Source organism: Octopus bimaculoides, chromosome 22, assembly GCF_046866305.1.
Source record: "Octopus bimaculoides isolate indiv1 chromosome 22, ASM4686630v1, whole genome shotgun sequence".
Taxonomy (NCBI): Eukaryota; Metazoa; Mollusca; class Cephalopoda; order Octopoda; family Octopodidae; genus Octopus; species Octopus bimaculoides.
In genome coordinates, this window is record NC_142949.1 from 6,318,736 (window position 1) to 6,342,253 (window position 23,518).

The 23,518-nt window shown below is 38.8% G+C and overlaps 1 protein-coding gene across 6 annotated transcripts in view; it reads left to right on the plus strand.

The window, feature by feature from the left end:
* The window catches only part of LOC106883172 (uncharacterized), a 145,143-nt gene that overhangs the window by 52,624 nt on the left and 69,001 nt on the right, over nt 1–23,518 (plus strand). For all 6 annotated transcript variants that reach the window (XM_089339760.1, XM_089339764.1, XM_089339759.1 and 3 more), the window contains exon 2: nt 14,070–14,131. The gene's annotated coding sequence lies outside the window, so the exon portion shown is untranslated. The remainder of the gene's footprint in view (nt 1–14,069; nt 14,132–23,518) is intronic.

The following is a 23,518-nucleotide window of genomic DNA, read 5'->3' on the forward strand; positions in this document are numbered from 1 at the left end:
CTACTTAAATGTTCCTATTTAAAATTTTCAATTACTGACACCAACCATTAACCTATCAATAGTTTCCATTACTTGTGATGGAATTTACACAAATTGGTATTTGGTTTCTAAGTAGCATTGGAATGGTATGATTAATGGAAAGGAAATCCAGGGTTAGAAGCAGCCACAGTGACCTTGCCCAGTCGTGTCCTGTGATTCACTAGAATTGTTTTGCAATATCTTTGATGTTTGATAACTGGGATATTTTGAAACAGAGGGGCCCTGTCATTCTAAAAGAGGTCCGAATGAAATTTGGTGGTCTTCATGCCTTTTAACAAATATATTAGCTATATATTCAGGGTAGTGGGCCACCCTGAATATGAAAGTGAAAGTACAGCAAAGGGAGAATTTACTTTTAGCTGAATCAATAGTTCCATATTATATCTTGGAAGAGTCCACTTCTAGTTGTATTCATATTATTAGACATTTTGGGAGAGTCCATTTCTAGTGGTTTCACTGTCAGATTCTTACAGACATCTTGGGAAGTCCACTTCTAGTTGTATTGCCATTACTTTGTTAAACATTCTGGGAGAGTCTATTTCTAATGGTTTCACTGTCACAGTCTTACAGGCATCTTGGGTGAGACCATTTCTAGTTATATCACCTTCACATTGTTACAGACATTTTGGGAAAGTCCATTTCTAGTGGTTTTGCTGTTATATTCTTACATCTTAGAGTCCACTTCTAGTTGTATCACCTCTGCATTGTTACAGTCATTTTGAGAGAGTCCATTTCTAGTAGTTTCGCTCTCACATTCTTACACCTTGGAAGAGTCTACTTCTAGTTGTCCCACCTTCACATTGTTACAGACATCTTGGGAAAATCCAAGGAAATGACTTGGTAGAGTCCATTGCAGAGTTTGATAAACGGCCTTGCAAGATTTGCTCTTATTTTCTGTGCTCTGAGTTCAAATTCTGCCAACATCAGTCTTACCTTTCAGCCTTTTAGGAATGATAGAAAAAAAAACGAAAGTACCAAACCAGGATTTTAGATTGGGGAAACTCTTGGAGTGGAGACTTTGACAAATATTATTCCCCAGTCTGCACATGGACAGATGCATGGTCAATCTTGACCGATGCAAACTGTAACTAACTGGGAGATTCCACTTGTAGCCTTTTGATTGTTACATTTGTTCACAGACATTCTAGGATAGTCCATTTTTAGTCATTTCACTGTTACATTGTTCAGAAATATTGTTAATTTACTGATATATTTAGATAGCTATTACTGGTAGGTTTAGAAAAAATAAAACCTAAGATGAATCCAACTGGGTTAGCATTTAATAATAGTGGGCTAACACATGTCTCTGATGGTGGGTTAATGTACAGCTCAAGGAGGCTGATTTAATCCATTACACCCGGAGCCAAAACATTGCTTCTAATGACAGGCTAATATTTTACTTCCATAGTCTGGCTTAACCCATTACCTACCAGTGATCTCATATATGACAGCACTTAATAATTACAAATTTCGTAATTATCTGTCAATATTTACACATATCTAACCCTTTTGCTATATCTACTAGGTATATTTCTCTGATATTCAAATGAGGTTTGCTAATTTTTCATCCAATATCTCGCTTATTTCAATTTAAAATGTTATTTTGAAATGTTATTTTGATCATTCCAGCGTGTTTCTAAGGCTGTTTTATGCTAGAAATCAAAGTTTCATAAAAAATTCCAGTTAATAGAATTCTGGGAGGTAATGGGTTAATACGTCACCCCTGGAGGCAGGCTCAACTCATTGACCCCAGTGGCAGACTTATCATAGTGCCTCCAGAAGTGGACTTAACATATTGCCCATGGAGGCAGGTTTTAGTGCTGTGCTGATGGAGGCAGGCTTTAGCATATTGCTCCTAGCACAAGGCTAATTGTATGCTGGTGGTCTAATGCCCATATGAAGCTATCACATACCTCTAGTGGCAAGCTAACGCTCACCTCTAATTATCCAAACCAGGTCAATTGTCCAATATCTGGAACTTCTGATAACATTATTTGGTAAATTGAAAACTGTTTGGTTTTATAGGTGTTGTCAGAACTGTTGTTGGTGGTGCTCATATCTACGAGGCGGTTGTTGTTCCTAGCTGTTGCTGAAAAGTTGAAATATTGTTGGCCAGAACCCAGAAATCTATTATGGCCATTAAGAAGTGGAAATGTCGGCATTCGGTGATGGCTGAGTGGATTAAAAATAGCAGCAAGTTCTTTGTGTAGTGATGTACAAACATGGCTTCTAGTTGGACTTGTGCTCATGTGCACTTGTATATATATATATAAGTAATCATACACAAGTATGGGAGTTTAGTTCACAGATGATCTAAATGGTTGGGTAGACTAGGTAAGTGCTGTAACAGATTACTAGGGCTCCAAGGTTATAGCCGAGATGATAGTTATGGGGCCATTACAGATTTCCGATTGCAGATGTAGCGGATATATAATTGTTAAAGTGTATAACGAGCGTTAAGGCAAAGCAAACATCTCAAGTCATATACATTATTATTATTGGAGGAAAAAAAAATTCAAAGTCTTACAGTTGTTTCTGGGATATCCCAGAGCAAGGGATATTCTGTCATCAGAGAAAAATAGGGAAAAGGAGAAGGGTATATTTTCCCTCTTTGTCTACACCACCTGTCTTTGTCTTTTGTTTATTTTTTTTTGTGAATTCTCTCTCTCTCTCTCTCTCTCTCTCTCTCTCTCTCTCACTATATATATGTATATATATATATATATATATATATATATATATATGCATGTGTGTGTGTGTGTGTGCATATATATGCATGTGTGTGTGTGTGTGTGCATATATATGCATGTGTGTGTGTGTGTGTGTGCATATATATGCATGTGTGTGTGTGTGTGTGCATATATATGCATGTGTGTGTGTGTGTGTGCATATATATGTATGTGTGTGTGTGTGTGCCCAAATTGTAATTTTGTGTATAGAAGAATATATCAATCAATGAAATTCCAACTTAATCTGATTTTCATGTTTTATTATTTACAATTTTGCAATATTCAAATAAACTAGTACTTTCATGTGTTTATGCAGTCATCAGGTTTATGCGATGACAGTCATGTTCCACTGTGGTTGAAATTTCATTGATTAATCTATAATATATATATATATATATATATATATAAAATCTTATTGAAACTGAAAAAAATTCACAAACAGTTACTCAATTTCATATAACTGCTCACCAGACATTCGTTAGTATTCAATACAATAATCTATAACTTATCTATTATTTATCAAATTTATTGTATTATTCTGAATTTTCATAACTATCTGACGGATGTTTCCATCAAACGCTAGCTTCAATGAAATATTTGACTCTACCTTTTGGTATTTGAGTACTCTTTTCGCCATCTGCTTTTTCATTTATGTGTGGCAGCAATTTGTGGCAGAATGGTGTCAGTAGTGATATGAGCAGTGGCCAGTATAAAATGACTGTTACTCAAGGGTCACTGATGAGTGCTGGTCCCCACTCAAACCATTATACGGAGGGCATGGAATATTGGTGACTGGTTCACTGCTTCCAAACTGATATTATTATTATTATTATTATTATTATTATGACAGCGAGCTGGCAGAATCGTTAGCATGCTGGGCGAAATGCTTTGCAGTATTGCACCTGTTGTTGCGTTCTGAGTTCAAATTCCACTGAGGTCGACTTTGCTTTTCATCCTTTTGGGGTTGATAAAATAAGTACCAGTGAAACACTGGGGTCGGTGCAATCGACTACTCCCCTCCCCAAAATTTCAGGCCTTGTGCCTATAGTAGAAAGGATCGTTATTATAGCGAGCTGACAGATTTATTAGCATGCCAGACAAAATGCTGTTAAGCATTTGGTCTGACTTTACATTCCAAGTTCAAATTCCAGAGTTTGACTTTGTCTTCTCATTCTTTTGGGGTCAATAAAATAAAGTACCAGTTTGCTACTGGGGTCAATGTAATCAACTATGCCTCCTCCCCCAAAATTTCAGGCTTTGTGCCTATAATAGAAAGGATTATCTAAGGCAGCAAGATAGCAGGATTGTTAGAATACCAGGAAAAATACTTAGCGGCATTTCGTCCATCTTTACGTTCCGAGTTCAAATTCCACTGAGGTCGACTTTGCCTATCCTCCTTTCGGGGTCAATGAATTATGTACCAGTTGCATACTGGGATCAAAATTTCAGGCCTTGTACCTTTAGGAGAAAGGATTAATATTATTGTTGTTATTATTATTATTATTATTATTATCATCATCGTTTAACGTCCGCTTTCCATGCTAGCATGGGTTGGATGGTTTGACTGAGGACTGGTGAACCAGATGGCTGCACCAGGCTCCAATCTGATTTGGCAGAGTTTCAACAGCTGGATGCCCTTCCTAACGCCAACCACTCTGATAGTGTAGTGAGTGCTTTTACGTGCCAACGGCACGAAGGCCAGTCGGGCGGTACTGGCAACGGCCACGCTCGAAATGGTGTATTTTACGTGCCACCTGCACAGGAGTCAGTCCGGCGGTACTGGCAACTATTATTATTATTATCATTATTATTATTATTTTATGTTTGACTTTTGCTTTGCATTTGTACAAGTTGGATCCAAGTCTCACCCAGAGACCTCAAGAAACAACAAGTTAGAAGGTCATGTAGGTGTTATGCCTAGGGTACCATATATTTGAATTTGTACAGTGTTGTTCTAGAGAATGTTTTAAAATTTGAGATCACATAGACAGTATTTTACGTAGGATATGGGCAGTTCTCATGAGCACTATCTTTTGAACTTCAGCCATTTTGGGGTTTCCTGGTATCTGAGCTAGGTAGTAATCAGCCTGTTTCGCTGTCATTCCCATTATTATTATTATGATTATTATTATTATTATGATTATTATTATTATTTCAATTGGGGACTCTGCTGTTTGATTAGATAAAACTAGAATAATTAAAGAAAAGAAAACAAACCCAAAGAATACAAAGAGATGATTATGCAAATTTCCTGTAATGTGTACTTCATCAGGTTTTGTGGAGAGATTTACATTAAATATTAAATTTGAACATCATTGATCAGTTCTGAAGACTGAAGATCCGTCTTCATTTAAATTTTTTATATCGAAATTGTGTTGTTTTGTTTGTTTGTTTGTTTGTTTTCTTCGTTTGTTTCTTTTTTTTTTCCTTTTTAATTATTTCCTGCTGGGTCTGCGAATGTCTATAGACCTTTTCTCCCTCTCCTCTCGCTTCACCTCTTTCTCCCTCTTTCATCTCTCTCCGCTCTCTCTCTCTCTATCTCTCTCTCTCTCTCTCTCTGTCTCCCTCCCCTCTACTTCTTTCAATATCGTCATGTAGTTATCGCTCCCCCCCCGCCCTATTTGTGCTCCAGGCTCCTCCTCCTCTTCCTACAATATCACATCCTCCTATCCTCCTCTCGAGCTATACTCCATCTTACACACCACACCCACCCACGCACTCTCTCCCCTTCCCCCTACACTACCCCTTCCAATGTTGTTTCTGTCTACCTTCCTCAGAGAGTCACTGTCTTAACATTCACACACTCACTCTCTTTCTCTCTCTCTCTGTTTTTCTGTTTGTCTGTCTGGCTGTCTCTGTCCAATTGTTCCTGTCTGTCTGACTGCTTCTGTCCAGTTATCTCTAGTCATTTGCCTCCGTCTCTCTCTGTCTGTGTCCAATTGTCTCTGATTGTCTCTGTTTGTCCGACTGTCTCTGTCTGTTTGGCTGTTTCTGTCTCTGTCCAACTGACTCTATCTGTCCGACTTTCTGTCTGTGTGATTGTCTGTCTGTCCAACAGTCTCTGTCCATCCGACTATCTCTGTCCGTCCGACTGTCTCTGTTTGTCCGACTGTCTTTGTCCGTCCAACTGTCTCTGTTTGTCCGACTGTCTTTGTCCGTCCGACTGTCTCTGTTTATTTGACTGTTTCTGCCTCTGTCTCTCCAGCTTTCTGTCTCTGTCCGTCCGACTGTCTCTGTCCGTCCGACTGTCTCTGTCCATCCGACTGTCTCTGTCCATCCGACTGTCTCTGTCCATCCGACTGTCTCTGTCCATCCGACTGTCTCTGTCCATCCAACTGTTTGTATCTGTCTGACTGTGTCTCTCTCTGTCCTTCTGTCTGTGTGTCTCTCTCTCTCTTTCTGTCCCTCTGTATCTCTCTGTCTCTCTCTGTTCCCTTCTCTTTCTCTCCATATAACTGCCTCTATACATTTGGAAGTACAAAGTACATGCAGAATACCCAATCCATAAAATCACACTGACTAAGCTGTACTTTATCTACCACTTCATTCTACCACTTGACAGAATCCCCATTTGGCCCAAGGTGGATGCCGAAGGTTTCAGAGTAACAAGTGGGGTATCATCCACATGGAGGTGTGTTTAGTCCCTGTAACTTAGCGGTCTGGCAAAAGAGGGACCGATAGAATAAGTACTAGGCTTGCAAAGAATAAGTCCTGGGGTCGATTTGTTCGACTAAAGGCGATGCTCCAGCATGGCCTCAGTCAAATGACTGAAACAAATAAAAGAGTGGATTTATTAATTGGACTGCTTTGGTAAAGTTATTCCTGCGAAAATGTCTTAATAATCGTAAGCAAAGTTTAGAAATAAAGATGAATGCTTGATAATATTTAACAAATGTTAGTTATATTTATGTGAAAAAGGGGGTTGTGGAACTCCCCAGATTATAGTGTGACCTATTTGTGAGTCAACCGCAAATACCTGTCTTGACAACCCGAAACTAAGGGTTTGACCTATCCACAAGCATATACGGCACCAGTTGAGCACTGGAGTTGATGGAATCAATTTGCCCCTCCCCTCTAAATTGCTGTCCTTGTGCCAAAATTTGAAACTGCCATTTATTCTAAAATTTTTTTGATCAGGAGTGGCTGTGTGGTAAGTAGCTTGCTTACCAACCACATGGTTCCGGGTTCAGTCCAACTGCGTGGCACCTTGGACAAGTGTCTTCTACTATAGCCTCGGGCTGACCAAAGCCTTGTGAGTGGATTTGGTAGACGGAAACTGAAAGAAGCCCATCGTATATATGTGTATATATATATATATATATGTATGTATGTATGTGTATATGTTTGTCCCCCAAACATTGCTTGACAACTGATGCTGGTGTATTTATGTCCCCGTAACTTAGCAGTTCGGCAAAAGAGACCAATAGAATAAGTAAGTACTAGGCTTACAAAGAATAAGTCCTGTGGTAGATTTGCTCAACTAAAGGCGGTGCTCCAGCATGGCCGCAGTCAAATGACTGAAACAAGTAAAACAGTAATTCTCTTTTTCGATATAGGTCCTATTTAATATATTTACAATTTGACCTAATTAATATTAAGCCTTTATCTAATTTAACTGTTTGCCTTATTTAATATTTTAATTATATTTATCTATTTGTTGTATTTTTTTTTTGTTTGTTTGTTTGTCCCTTTGTGCATAATCAATGAACGAAAAAGCAAAACTTGCAAACACACACACACACACACACACACACACACACACACATACACACACACACACACACACACATACACGCATACACAAACTATTACTGATTCAGCACCCACCCCCCACAAATTATATTTACCCCCCCTCCTCCACACACACACTCATAAATCTTAAATGGTATTTCATTGAAAACTTAATGCTGACATATTTCTGTAAATTGATCCACACACACACACACACACACACACACGCAATCTACATCCACCTGGATATAGTTACTATATATAACCACGCAGTTCCTTAATTTTTTCAGCAGAGAATGCAAGTGTGTGTGTGTGTGTGTGTGTGTGTGTGTGTGTTGCAGCAGTCAGTTTTTTTTTGTGACTTAGTCATATCTTGGGTTGGTACCAACTGTTTGTGTGTGTGTGTGTGTGTGTGTGTGGTGTTTGGTTGAGGTATCTTTGAGGAGAATCAGGGAAAGTGTGAGGTGGGGGTGGGGGATAAAGACTTATTGATTGTTTTCTGTTAAGGTTACTGGAAAGAAAGAGCGAGTGGGAGAGAGAGACAGAAAGGTATTTGAGAGAAAAGGGGGGTGAGAGAGAGAGAGAGAGAGAGAGAAAGAAAGACTGTGTGTGTGAAAGGTAGAATGAGAAATGGAAAGAGAGAGAGACTGAAAGCTGAGAGGGAGAAAGAAAGTGTATGTGTGTGGAAGGTAGACTGAAAGATAGAGGGAGAGAGAGAGACTGAAAGCTGAGAGAGAGAAGGAGAGAGAGTATATGTGTGTGTGAAAGGAAGACTGAAAGATAGAGGGAGAGAGGGAGTGTGTGTGTGTGTGTGTGTGTGTGAGTGAGTGAGTGAAAGAAAGAGAGAAACAGACTGAAAGTTATGAGAGTGTGAGTGAAAGAAAGACTGCAAAATGTGAGAGAGAAATCGAGGGCATGAAAGAAAGGCTGATAGATATGAGAGAGAGAGGGAATGTGTGTGTGTGTGTGTGAAAGACTGGAAGGTGTCAGAGAGGGAGAGAGTGAAAGAGAGGCAAAAGTATGAGAGGGTAAAATACTGAAAGATGTGAGAGAGAGAAAGCAATGTGGTACTGCAAGGTAGTAGGAGTGGATAGTGCAAGGGGAGAAGTGAGAGATGGTAAATGCTAGGAATGAGAGGTATTGGGGGTGGAGTGGGGTAGATATTACAGGTTTGTAGAAGGGTTTTTGGTAAGAGAATTCTATTTTCATATTTTGTTGGTTGAAATTTTTTTTTTTTTTTTTTTTTTCACTGTTATTCACTGCCAGGCAACATAACTGTTGCCTGGTAACTTATCTGTTTCCTAGCAACTCATCTATTGTCAAACAATAATGAGAGCGGTGAGGCATCCAGTCTTCCGTATCCCCTTCTTAGATGGTAACTGCTCTGCTATGATTGCACCTACCACGTACCATCCAATACCCCCCCCCCCCCATTCCACTAAACAGTGAGAAAGCCTCTGTGTGGCCACTCACTTTGTTAGAAACAGCAGCTGAACATCACTTAACTCAGAGGTTTTCAAACTTTTTGACTTGCGGACCCCTTTATATTTCAGGCTTTACCTTAAGGACCCCCTTATAAACGCTTATGAAATTTAAACATAAATGTTTGCTTGAAATAACATATGTTTACATTTATTTATTTAACAGTATTTAACAAATAGGTTTATTGTCAATTAAAATATTTCAATTAAAAAACATATATAAAATCAAATTGCCCATAAAAAGTATTTGCTGCCCACGGACCCCTTGTCTTGTCCTTGCAGACCCCCTGTGGTCCGCGGACCACAGTTTGAAAACCCCTGACTTAACTCACATTTTATCATGATACATATATCTGTTCAATAGATGGGAGGGGTATGGTTGGAGAGTCTTAGCTAATAGGTTCATCTCAGTTAGGAACTATCCTGAGGTTTGCCTCTTCCGTATGGTCCTCCCAGGGAATGGAGACTTCCAACAGAACTACACCTGCTTGAATGCTTCTGAGGTGAGAGCACCATGTCTGGCTTTAGTGATGTTGAAGTGACAGTTTCCAGGAACTTCATCCATTTCCTTGCATCACTTGCCACTCCTAGGCTTTTGCTGTTATTCAAAGACCAGGAGAAGTAGATAGGCACTTGGTACCATTTTGAAGACAACCTTGACGAAAGCAAATCATCTTTGTTTGGTAGAGGCACCTGTAATGGCTAATTCCGCTGCAGGTTGAGTGTACTATGGGCCCTTCAGGACCAGATTATTCCACCGGTAGCAGCATACTTCACCCAGGGTGGATAAATGCTGAGGATGTGATCCAAGGTTTCCCTCCTTCTTCATGGTTAGGCACGGATTAAATGTTGCCCAAAATCTTGTTCCTCTACAGTGTGAGTTTAAAATTTACCAATTAGTGACAGTACCTTTTTTTTTTTTTGGTTCATTAAAATCATTTCCAGCTGCTTACAGATGTGGCTGTGTTGCTTTCAACCACATTGGTTTCAGGTTCAGTCCCACTGTGTGGCACCTTGGGCAAAATATTTTCTATTATAGTTCTGGGCCAATCAAAGCCTTGTGAGTAAATTTGGTAGATGGAAACTGAAAGAAGCCTGTCACATGCATGCATGTATGTATGTGTATGTGTGTGAGTGAGTGTATGTGTTTGTGTCTCTTTGTCTTAGCTTTGCATGATTATTGTAAATGAATGCCATTACTCTGCAAAAATGTGTCTGGCCACAGCGAAATATCTTTCTTGAAAACAGATGAAGGTTGGCAACAAGAAGGGCATCTAGCCATAGAAAATTTGCCAAAATAAACTCCATCCAATCCATGCAGACATGGAAAAGTGGACATTTAAACAATGATGATACCAGGGAGGGGAAATGTCCAATATATCAGCTGTGAACTTTTTCTCTAACTTTGTATCTTTACCATGAACCTCTGCTATAACTTCATTTATTTCATTGAAGACGTCTCCTATAACTTCATGATTTGATTGACGACATCTCCTATAACTTCGTCTTCATTGAAGACGTCTCCTATAACTTCATGGCTTCATCGAAGACGTCTCCTATAACTTCATGGCTTCATCGAAGACATCTCCTATAACTTCGTGTCTTTGTGCTAAACTTGGAAACCATAATTAAAGTTTCAGAACTCAAATAAATAACATTTAACTCTATTATGTCCATTTATCCCACAGACACTATCTTACCTGGATAATTTATGTCTCAGTAGTACACAGGTGTTTCCAACATATCTCTGTTGGACTGTCCTACATATCATTCTATATTCAATTAATACTTAAAGAATCTAACTTTAATTACTTTCAGACTCGTGTTTCTGTTAATTTAGGTGAATTTCCAAGTAAAATAATTTATTAAAATCTTCAAGCTGCTGCTCTGCTGGTGAAGATTGTCTCTCATTCGGTGCCTTAGCCAAGATTCTCTTTGACATAAAAAGCTATATTTTCGCTCTGTGTTGTTTTGAAGTGGTCTCGCAGTGCTGTCACGTCCGTCCATCTCTGTGGAAATGGATTCCGTTTTCGGTTTGATGTGTTTCTGACATTTCATTCGCATCGTTTCCTCTTTCACCAACATCCCATCCACTCTTTGACAATGTAATCATCAGTTGATGATAATACCACCGTCACATGTCAACATTGGTAATGAAATGGCAGCTGTGTGTCTCTGTGTGTGTATGTATGCGTGCATCTGTTGTGTGTATATGTGTGCATCTGTTGTGTGTGTGTGTGTGTGTGTGTGTGTGTGTACATTCTATATTGGTTTGTAGTGGTTATCTGTTTTCCTGTTTCAGTGGAAATGTCCGCATTGGACTGGTTTGGGGTGGGAACATGATATTTTATGACAAATTCTGTTTGTTTCTGCTTAACATTCACCTCTGTTCTGGTACTTCAGTGTCAAGTTGCAAAACTGCAATGCAAAGGTACATATTTTGTGGTAACTCTATGTAAGGTATACCTCTGTTGTGGTACTTTTATTTAATGTACAATTCTACTGTAGGATCTCTATGTAAGATACACCTGTTATGGTACCCTATGTAAGGTACACCTTCTGTTATGGTACCTCTATGGAAAGTACTCTTTCTGTTGTGGTACTCTATGTAAGGTACATCTTCCTATTGTGATATTAATATTGTGCAGTAAAATGTGTATATATTAGTCTAGTATTCCCTACCTGGGGTAGTATTTAATTAAAATAACCATCTCTGAATCACAGTGTACATACACAAACTTTGACGTTTTTCTATGTCAGAGAGAATGAATTCTTGTCTGAGCATGTAACTGAGCTTTTTGAAAATGCCAAAAGCTCAAAATGCATTTGGTACTCTCACTGGTCACTGCTGAAACAAATTTTCATCTCTATTTGATATTTATTGTTTATAACACAGCAAAGTCCATAAGAGAAATACTGCAGGAACTGTCCTATCAAAGATGTATTTACATTAAGTATGATACATAGATAGCTATTTTATTTAAATATTCCGTCAATTGCATATACCAGATTTTTATTCAACTTAGTGGCTATTTGCAACATCAGTGAATGTTTTTTTTTATTTGCTTTTTCCAATATCAGAGATGAGGAATTCTTATCTGAGCATGTGACTGGCTGCAAGTATGCACCATTGAAAAGGCACAAAAGACTGAAATACATCTGGTACTCTCGTTGGTCAATGCTGGGAAGAATTTTCATGTCTCTTTGATGTTCATTGTGTTTTTAACACAGCATGTCCATAACGGCAGTCTTCTACCTAACCAGCTCCTGTCAAACCATCCAACCCATACCAGCATGGAAAACAGATATTAATGAAGATGATTGTACAATAAAATATATTAGTATTGTCAATCTATAAACTGACACATCGTTACTAATAGCTTCTTAATAAAGCTTAAAAACTCCAATCAATCATCAAATTGGTGTGACTCCATTGCCAGGTCATTGATCTTTTATTTTCCAATGATTGATTTGGGTTTTTTTTTTTTCAAATTATAAAGCTATTAGGTTGTTGTTTTTTTTATATATATTTATTTACCATATTTTAACATGTATAAGGAACCCTTTTTTGTCAAAAAGTAGGTTTTAAAAATATGGGAGTTTTTTATTGATGGATAGTTTTATAATCCCTTACAACAACTAATTAGTTATTCTAATTTGTTTTTGACTTGCCATGTAACTGGCATCTACAGACTTTTGGTTAAATTCTTGCATTGTAATTCTTTAGATTTGAAGAAGTAGGGAACTAATATCCACTTTTTTTTAGGTTTGATTATGTGTGACACATTCTCAGAATTGAAATTTTGTAATGTAAGGTGCTGGCACCGACAGACGGCAGGGGAAGTGAGGCAGGCTAATGGTTTTTTGGATTTGATTCAATAATGTAGTTGAAAAATTGTTTGGGGTTGTGTTTAAGAATGTAAGAAAAAATATTTTGGAATGCAAAGAATTCTGGAAAAATCTTTGCAACATAAAAAAAAGAGAAAAAATCTCAACCAGCAAAAGCTTTAAATTCTTTACCAAAATAGATTACTTGATTACTACAATCGCTGAGATATTACGGGCGTTTATGTTGTTTTCTATCTCACGTTCTCTACCAGTCTTTTTTTCCTTTTTTTTTTTTTATTGTTCTTGTATCGTTTTTGCATTTCATTCGCAAGATTCTTGATGTGAACTTGTGTCATCATCGTCATTTTGTTTTTTTTTAATTCCTGTTTCTCCATGTTTCCATGGATGGATCAAACAGAATCTTCTGAGATGGATTTTTTTTTTTATCACAATTGGATGCCCTTCCTGTCACCAACCCTTGCCTGTTTCCCAAGGAAAGTAATATTTCTTCATAGCCAGACATGTTTCATGGAGGGACACTGCTTGCTTGGCAGTGACATTTATTTGCAACTATCATATGAAGTTAAGGCAAGGAGACACTAACACACACACACACACACATACACATGATGGGCTTCTTTCAGTTTCTGTCTCATAAATCTACTCGCAACATTTTGATCAGCCTGGGGCTAGAGTAGAAGATACTAGCCTCCAAGGTGCCACACGATGGGACTGAACTCAAGACCGTGTGGTTGGAAAACAAATTTTTTCATGCAGAGCTATACCTGTACCTCATAGCCACACCTGTGCCTGTTGTTCAAGCATACTTTGTTTATCTTGGAAGGGCCATTGCATCAATAATAAACAATAAACACATGCATTGGTTCAGTATCAGCCCTGGAATAACAGAAACTTGTCATAGACGAGGTCAGATGATTGATTGACCAGATGTTTAATCAATCAATCAATTAGTTATTAGGTTAAACAGCTAACCAGTTGACAAAAGAAAACAAAGTGAAATAGGACCAATGCATGTATTATTGGCATAACAACCCTCCCAAGTTTTTTTTTTTCAGCAGACATTATCAAAAGTGTTCCAGCCATGACCTTCATTCCTGCAACTGTCACAGAAACAGTGTTAGATGGGTTTTTTGTGATCCACAGCCTGGTTTAAGCATTTTTTTTTTTTTTTTTGCACTGAAAACAAACACTTTGAAAGTAAAATATTTTATTCTTAATTTTCTTTCTTTTATCTTTCCAGCCTTTGTTGAGGGAAATTAATAAATCTCAGAAGAAAAAACTTGGATATTGACAGAGTTTGGGGTAAGAATATCATTTATTTATCAAACCAATATTTTATAAACGTGAATAATTTGAAGTAGAAAAAGCAAGTTTGGTAACTTGACATCACTGGATCATTTACTCTGTCTGTGTGCGTGTGTGTGTGTGTGTGTGTGTGTATAAAGAAAGTCAGGAGGTATGAGACGAATATATTTATTTCACCAGTTGATATCCATAGGATGATGGCTGTTTATGATACTCTATAATAAATTATTTTTGCATATCAACTGGTGAAATAAATATATTCGTCTCATACCTCCTGACTTTCTTTATATGCACATACACACATATATATATGTATATGACGGGCATCTCAGTTTTTGTCTACCAAATCCACTCACAGGGCTTTGGTCAGTCATTAAAGTGTGGACATGCTGGGGTACTGCCTTGAAGAATATTAGCCGGACGAATCCACCCCAGTACTAATTTTTAAGCCTCACATTTATTCTATTGGTCTCTTTTGCTGAACCACTATCTTGCAGGGACGTAATCAAACCAACACCAGCTATCAAACTGTGATGGGAGACAAATACACACACACACACACACATGACGAGTATCATTCAGTTTCTTATTTCTTTATTGCCCACAAAGGGCTAAACGTAGAGGGGACAAACAAGGACAGACAAAGGGATTAAGTCGATTACATCGACCCCCCCCAGTGTTCTTCAACTGGTACTTAATTTATCGACCCCGAAAGGATGAAAGGCAAAGTCAACCTCGGCGAAATTTGAACTCAGAACGTAGCGGCAGATGAAATACTGATAAGTATTTCGCCCGGCGTGCTACCGATTCTGCCAGCTCACCGACTTAGGATTCAGTTTCTGTCTACCAAATCCACTCATAAGGCTTTGGTCAGCTTGAGGCTATGGTAGAAGACACTTGCCCAAGGTGTCATACAGTGGGACTGAACCCAGAACCACATTATTGGGAAGCAAACTTTTTACCACACAACCACTTTGTTTTAAATTTCATATCATCGCGTAACTTCAGGATTTCACTGACGTGTTTGTTTATTTTTGGACTGACATTGTAGGGTAGGTGTGAGAGGCTGGATCTGGCCAATTTCAGCATAGGATAGGTGGAATATTTTGGCCGGATATGGCTAGTTTAAATGCTAACGAGTTAATGGGAATAAAACCTTTTTTTTTTTTTTTCTGAATATGTACTGTTGAAATTGGGGTGTGCCTGATATTCCCATGTCTCTTGCATGTCTGTGTGTCTTTCATGCTACCAAATATGGTGTGGATATAAGGGAACAAGGTAGCCTGCTAGAAATAGCAGCGAAATCTCCTCCACATCACCTCATCTTCAAATCTTCTTTTCTCTTTTATTTGTTTCTATCATTAAACTGTGACCATGCTGGGGCACCACCTTGAAGGAATTTTCGTAAAATGGATCAGCAGTTCCAGTACTTTTTTTTTTAACCCGGTACTTGTTCTCTTTTACTGAACTTCTAAATTATGGGGACGTAAACACACCAACACCAGTTGTCAAACAGTGGTCAGGGGCGCGCACACAGAGACATGTATAACGGGCTTCTTTTAGTTTTCATCTACCAAATCCACTCGCAAGGCTTTGGTCAGCCCGAGGCTAGATTAGAAGACATTTGTCCAAGGTGACACACTTTGGGGGACTGAACCCAGGACCATGCTGTTGAGAAGCAAGCTTCTTACCACACAAGTACACATGCACCTATCATCTTAAAAAAAACTTCAACTGGGTGGTGGCGGCAGTGGCAGCGGTGGTGGTGTATTTGCTAATGTAGTCCTAGATACACCTACATCTGAAAAAACAATAAAGGATGGTCACAGCTGGAGTGTCAACGTCTTTTCGTTACAGGTGATCGGGACCAGGGAGTGAACGCCATGTTCAAACGCCAGCAAACATCTGCTGCCGACTCGCAGCTGTCGTAGCAGACGTCCAGTGGTAATATTTCTTATGAATGAAGAAAAAACTAAACAAACTCAGATGTTTGTTTAGTTTCCAGCTTATTCCTGGCAGTTGCGTTGTCTTGTGTAACCCGTCTTACTAGTTTGACAGTCTATCGGGGTGGGGGGAGTCTCTCTCTCTCTCTCTCTCATCATTGTCTTGGCAGCAGCAGTAGCAGTGGTGTTAGTGGTGGAGATGGTGGCGTATTGCATGTAAATGTCACTAGTGCCACAATCCTATCAATAACATCCGGGTTCAGTCCCACTGCGTGGCACCTTGGGCAAGTGTCTTCTACTATAGCCTCGGGCCGACCAAAGCCTTGTGAGTGGATTTGGTAGACGGAAACTGAAAGAAGCCCGTCGTATATATATGTATGTGTGTGTATATGTTTGTGTGTCTGTGTTTGTCCCCCCCAACATCGCTTGACAACCGATGCTGGTGTGTTTACGTCCCCGTAACCTAGCGGTTCGGCAAAAAGAGACCGATAGAATAAGTACTAGGCTTACAAAGAATAAGTCCTGTGGTCGATTTGCTCGACTAAAGGCGGTGCTCCAGCATGGCCGCAGTCAAATGACTGAAACAAGTAAAAGAGTAAAAGAGTAGGTCTTGCCAATACCAAACTGAAGACAGACATTACCGCTTTTTTGGGGGGTTTTTTTCGGTCTTTCTATTTATTTTTTTCTTTTACTGATTGTCACTCCCAACAAAGTACCATAAGTATAAAGACCACTAGACCACTAGAACAGGCCTCAGACAACCACTTGGTGCATTTTATCTTTTACTTGTCCCAGTCATCAGGCTGCAAGCCATGCTGGAGCACCACATTGAAGGGTTCAGTCAAACAAATTGGCCCCAGGACTTCTTTTTTGCTTTTTGTCTTTTTAAAGCCTGATACTTCTATCAATCGCTTTTACCAAATCACTAAATTATGGGGATGTGAACAAACACTATTGTCAAGCAGTGGTCAAAAGGCTTACTGGATTTTTCCGAGTTCAAATACCACTTAAATCAACTATACCTTTCGTTCATTTGCAGTCAATAAAGTGCCAGCTGAATACTGGGGGTCACTGTAATCAACTATCCCCCTTCCCCAACATTCCAGGCCTTGTGCCTATATCAGAAAGGGTTATTATTATCAAAGTGGCAAGCTAGCAGAATCTTTTGCATGCCAGACAAAACTCTGCCATTCATCCTTTGAGGGTTTGATAAAATGAAGTACCAGTCAAATTTAGGGTCAATTTAATCGACAGTGTTTCCCGTCAAATGTCATTCTTTGTGCTTCTATTGAAGACAATTGTAACCACAATGACAGCAATAGCTTTGGGCTTGTCCCTTAGAAAGAACATACTCCAGACATCACTCAAGCCAGATATTGGACTTCCACTATCACTGTTCATCTGATCTTCTATGTCTCCAGTGACCATCAGACCATTAAATCATTAGGCCATCACACCACTAAATCACCCCACCACACACACACACACACACACACAAAGAGTCAAGGAACTGTAAGTCTAATGTTTCTATAAATATTTAACCAAAATAAAATCTTAATCTAATTTCATCTTCACCACTGATTCAGCAGAGAAATTCTTTATATTCTGGTCAGAGTTCCTGTAATTCTATCAGGAAAACTAAAGCTTAGTTAAAATATATCATACAACTGCTCATGTACACACACCACACATATATATAAATATATATATATATATATATATCATTGCTGTTACGTTAAACTGTCATATAAGCAGATGAATTAGACACATCAAATATATAAATATTGAAAAAAAAATGCATTTGGTCAAATTTGGACATATGTGTGTATAAAATACATACGTATGCACACTCACAACAGATTTTCTTACAATTGCCATGTAACAATTCTACTTGCAAAGCATCCACACACACACACACATGGCCATCATCATCATCATTATTTATTGTCCATCTTCCATGCTGGTATGGGTTGGACAGTCCAACAGGTTCCCTTGAGTCCAAGAACTGCTTTGTGCTCCAGTACCTGCTCTGGTATGGTTTCTATAGACGGATGTCCTTCCTAATGCCAACCTCATTATAGAGTGTACTGGTTGCTTTCCCTTTTTTCATTGCACCATCACTGGTGAAGTCACCATGTAATGGGCAACACTAAAGAGCTTCCTCAACAGAGAAGGAATATAAAAGAAGGGGAGACAACTTTCTGCTTTGTTTTGAGAGGTTAAAGTATGAAAGAAAGGACAGAAACAGGTTTGTTGCTGTAGAGGAGATACGTGGCTCGTTTGTATTGTATGAGTGGGGGGTTTTAGTAACTGGGGAGGGGTGGGATGAAAGAGACATAATGTTGATAGTCATGAGACGTCGATTTGGTGTCAAGGCACAAGAAGCTGAATAGAAGAGAATCTGGGAGAGTGAGGGATGGTTAGAGATGGGAGCAGAGTGGTGGGGGTTGTGGCCATACATACGGCTTTGTTTAACTGCCTGGTCTTTGAGGCACCTTTTAACAGAATCTCATTCTTTAAAAAAGCAGACCTCCTGATGCAGTACTTCGTGGTCCCCCCTCCCGACCCATTGGCATGGAAATATTCTAAATGTCAGCTGGACATTGGCCAGCTGGCTGTTTCACAAGTGGAGTGAGTAGCTCATAAAAGAAAAAAATACAAACATTATTGTTGACGTCATAATAATTCATAAACTTTTGAGAAAATGTGAAATAATTCTTTTTTTATTTTGGTGGGGGGTGGGAGCAGTGGATCTCAAAACACATGAAGCTATAAATAGCATGTAACTATTGAATTGAAAACCCCTTTTGGATAGAAAATGTTGAAGGCTGCCCAAAGGATTTGAATCCACATCTCCTGTAGACATGACAGCTGTTCTACCATTAGATCTAAGTAATTCTTTGAGTTTCTCTATCTTATGGCGTCAACAACATACAATTCTCACTTGTATGAATATAGCTTCTAAAATAGAAAGAGAAATTCAAAGATTTGCTTTGGTCCACTGGTAGAAGGTAGAACAACTATCATGCTTACAAAAGAGACATGAGTTCAAGCCCCATAGCCAGCCTTTGGCGTTAGGAAGGGCATCCAGCTGTAGAAACTCTGCCAGATCAGATTGGAGCATGGTGCAGCCTTCTGGCTTGCCAGTCCTCAGTCAAATCGTCCAACCCATGCTAGCATGGAAAGCGGACGTTAAACGATGATGATGATGATGATGATGCAGAGAACACAGAACCACATTATCTAATCTAATGTCCTTTTAAAAATGAAAATGGTGGAGTATAACTTGAGAATGATTTGGCTGCTATTTCTAGCATGTTAATCGACCACATAGCAGCATGCTTTTCACTTCATGTTAATATCAGTATTCCATGTTGGAAAATTAGAGTTGACTTTTGCCACTGGTTGTTTTATGTTGGGTAGAGATTTGAGGGGGTGAGTATGATCTTTTCTCAAGATATTACTGGTATGTACATTGGTTTTTGTCAAAGGTCAACTTGGATATAGAGGCAGAGATAGATGGGCAGGGCTCAGAGTGGACTCCCTCAAGATATTACTGGCATATAATGACCTTGTCGGGGGTCAGTTATATATGAGGCAACTACATAGGACTTGTGTGGTTTCCCTCAAAATATTACTGGTACACAATGACTCAATCACAAAAACCAATTGAAGTCAGAATGTTGAGGTACCAAAAAACAGTTCCATTGCTATATTAAACCATTTCTAATATTCTTTATCTTGGAAATATAATGAGAGAGAGAGACGGTTCTGTAAATATTCTTTTGTTTTACCATTTCTTTCTTTTTTTTTCCATTTCCCCCTCTTTCTTTTCTTTCTCTTTTTTTTCGCTTTTTTATTTTTGTCCTTTTCTTCTCCTTTCCGTTTCCACAGACAAACAACACGTTAAATAGAAACAATCAATAAATCTTTCTAACCACCATTAGTTAGGTTCAAACCAAACAACAACAACAACAGCAGCAAACCCACCCACCCACTTCCCTTGTAAAACCGAATTCCTCTTTACCTTGATTTTTTCGTTTTTTTTTTTTTTTTTTTTTTAAGTCAGGAGAATCTGAAGAAAATGGTTCCACTCATCAAAATGGATTCCATTTACTTGGAATGTGTTGCAATTTGACAAAAATTCTTCTTACATTTTTCTTCACATTCAATGTACATTCCTGTTGTTGTTGTTGTTTGTTCTTTGTTTGTTGTTGTTTTTTCTGTGTATAAAATACAGTCAAACATCAGAAATGATTTCACACCCTAACTGATGGTGATGATGATTGTGGTGGTGATGATGATGGTGATGGTCTCAACAATGATTCTGCTGATATTCATGATGATGATGATGATGATGATGATGATGGTGTGGTAGTGGTGGTGGTGGTGATATTCATAATGATGATGATGGTGATTGTGATGATGTTCTCGGCAATGATTTTGTTGATCATGATGATGCTGGTGGGGGTGGTGGTGACGATGGTGATATTTGTGTTGATGATTGTGGTGGTAGGGATATTTATGAGGACGATGGTGATAATAGTATTGATGATGGTGGTGGTGGTGGTATTCTTGATAATAATGTTTGTGGTGATGTGTGATGACGATGATTGTGATGATGATAATGATGTTGGTAATAATGATTCCAGGCGCAGGAGTGGCTGTGTGGTAAGTAGCTTGTTTACCAACCACATGGTTCCGGGTTCAATCCCACTGCATGGCACCTTGGGCAAGGGTCTTCTGCTATAGCCTTGGGCTGACCAAAGCCTTGTGAGTGGATTTAGTAGATGGAAACTGAAAGAAGCCCGTCGTATATATGTATATATATATATATATATATATATATATATATATATATACATGTATGTATGTGTGTCTGTGTTTGTCCCCCCCCCCCCAACATCACTTGACAACCGATGCTGGTGTGCTTATGTCACCGTCACTTAGCGGTTCGGCAAAAGAGACTGATAGTAAGTATTAGGCTTACAAAGAATAAGTCCTGGGTTCGATTTGCTCGACTAAAGGTGGTGCTCCAGCATGGCCACAGTCAAATGACTGAAACAAGTAAAAGAGTAAAGTGTTGATGATGCTGATATTCATGATAGCGTTGATGATTGTGATGATTGCAATGATGATGGAAGTAAGGATGATGATGATGATGATGATGTTTGCTAGTGGTGGGGTGATGATGATAATGATGTTTGTGGTGATGATGGTGATGTTAAAAATGATGAGAAAGTTGATAGAGATATAAGGGTAACACCCCCGTGCACACACACACACACACACACACACACACACACACACACACACACAACAACAAAACAATGCAGCATACATTATACACTCCCTAAAGACAGTGCTGCACATGTGCACACACGTGTGCACATACACACACACAAACAGGAATATGGAAGTGCACTTGGTGGTACAATAAAATCTTGCATAAGACTGTTTCAAACATCATGATCAAGTTTGTTTTCAACATAGGCATCAGGTCAGAGATTTGGGGCTCAGGCTGAGCCTAGTTATATATAAAAGCGTATCAGGACAATTCCACCCCCAACCCCATAGGACAATTCCCCCCCGACAACTACCCACTAGGACAATTACCCCCTCCCTGGTTAATTAGCCTCTCTCCAATATATTAAGAAGTTTTAAATCATCTGTTGTCCTCAGGGATAATTGTCCATGGGGAGGGGGTAAATGTCCTAGACTCATATAAAAGACACCCCTTGGTCATAAATGACCATGGGATTGAACCTAGAAAGTTTGTCTCCGAGGCACAAGTCCGGACAAGGCTGTTCATGGAAGACCAGCGGTCGCCCATGCATACCAACCTCTCCTCTCCATGACACCCATGTTACCCAAGGGAAAGGCGAAGGGGCTGATACAGCTTGGCACCAGTGACGTCGCAATTCATTTCTACAGGTGAGTGAACTGGAGCAATGTGAAGTAAAGTGTCTTGCTCAAGAACACAACACAGCCTGATCCAGGAATTGAACTCACAAAGACCTCCTTTGGTCATGAATGACCATGAGATTGCACCTAGAAAGCTCCCCTCTGCAGTATAAGTCCAGGCAAGTTTGTTTTATGGAAGACCAGCAGTCACCCCTGCATGCCAGCCTCCCCTCTCCATGCCACCAATGTTATCCAAGGGAAAGGCAAAGGGGCCAATACAGCTTGGCACCAATGATGTCGCAACTCATTTCTACAGCTGAGTGAACTGGAGCAACGTGAAGTAAAGTGTCTTGCTCAAGAACACAATGTACAGACCAGTCCGGGAATTGAACTTACTGCCTCATGATTGTGAGCCTGACACTCTAACCACTGAGGCATGCACCTTCACAAGCCTGGTATATCTACCCCTGTACATAACTGTAACTTTATTTTATCAACACCAGAAGGGCAAATATCAGCATTGACCTTGATGGGACTTGAACTCAGAATATAACGAATTGGAACGAATACTGTAGTGGCATTATTTTCCCTCAACTCAGAGTAGCAGCAAGCACACGAGGAAAATAAGACTGTTTTAGCAATCTTCATTTACAAAGAAAACAAGATCCTAATTAGAAAATAATTGTTAATTAGTGTAAATATTGGTCTTAAAAATGGTGTTGAAGACAATGTCTATTTAATTAACATTCCAAACGAGTGATAAATAAATATCTGCTAAACTAATTGCGTCTTAATTGAAGAAATCATAGCAGTTGAGATGAGAAAATCGCAATAGTGCCAGGGTAGTGGTAGTGGCAGGGGGGGTAAAGTTGGATTAATTAATACAATAACGGTGGGGGGGGGGGGTAGCGTCTGCCAGCTCACTGATGACATTTTACCTATATATGTGTATGTATATACCTCTAACATTTACTTTACCTATGTGTATGTATATATGCATGTGTGTGTGTTTAAATATATATATATATATATATATATATATATATATTTAAGAATTTAAGGATTAAATATACTCAAATACCCAAAATTTCAAGGAGTTCCTGCCTTAAAAACAGGAACTAAACCAGTTATTTTGTGTTCTTTGCTACATTGGTTTCTATTAACCCATTTATTCTATCAGAAGAATTTTTATTCATTAAGATAGAAGAAATACACATAATTATATATATATATATATATATATATATATATAGTAGAGTGCACATATATTTTGAAACATATGTAGGAATTAAAGGAACTTTTGTTTATATGCTTTTTGCTCCATTTATTATTATTATTATTCATATCTACTCAAAATGCATCACTTCGACTTGGTATCTCTACCTATAAAATGGGTGTGATATCCTGTTTTTTTCTTTTGTGACTTTTGCTACCCATGGTAACTATTAACATATTTACATTGTCAAGGTTTTTTTTAAACTGAGATAATATTAATATATACATAAATTTATATACACACACACACACACACACACAT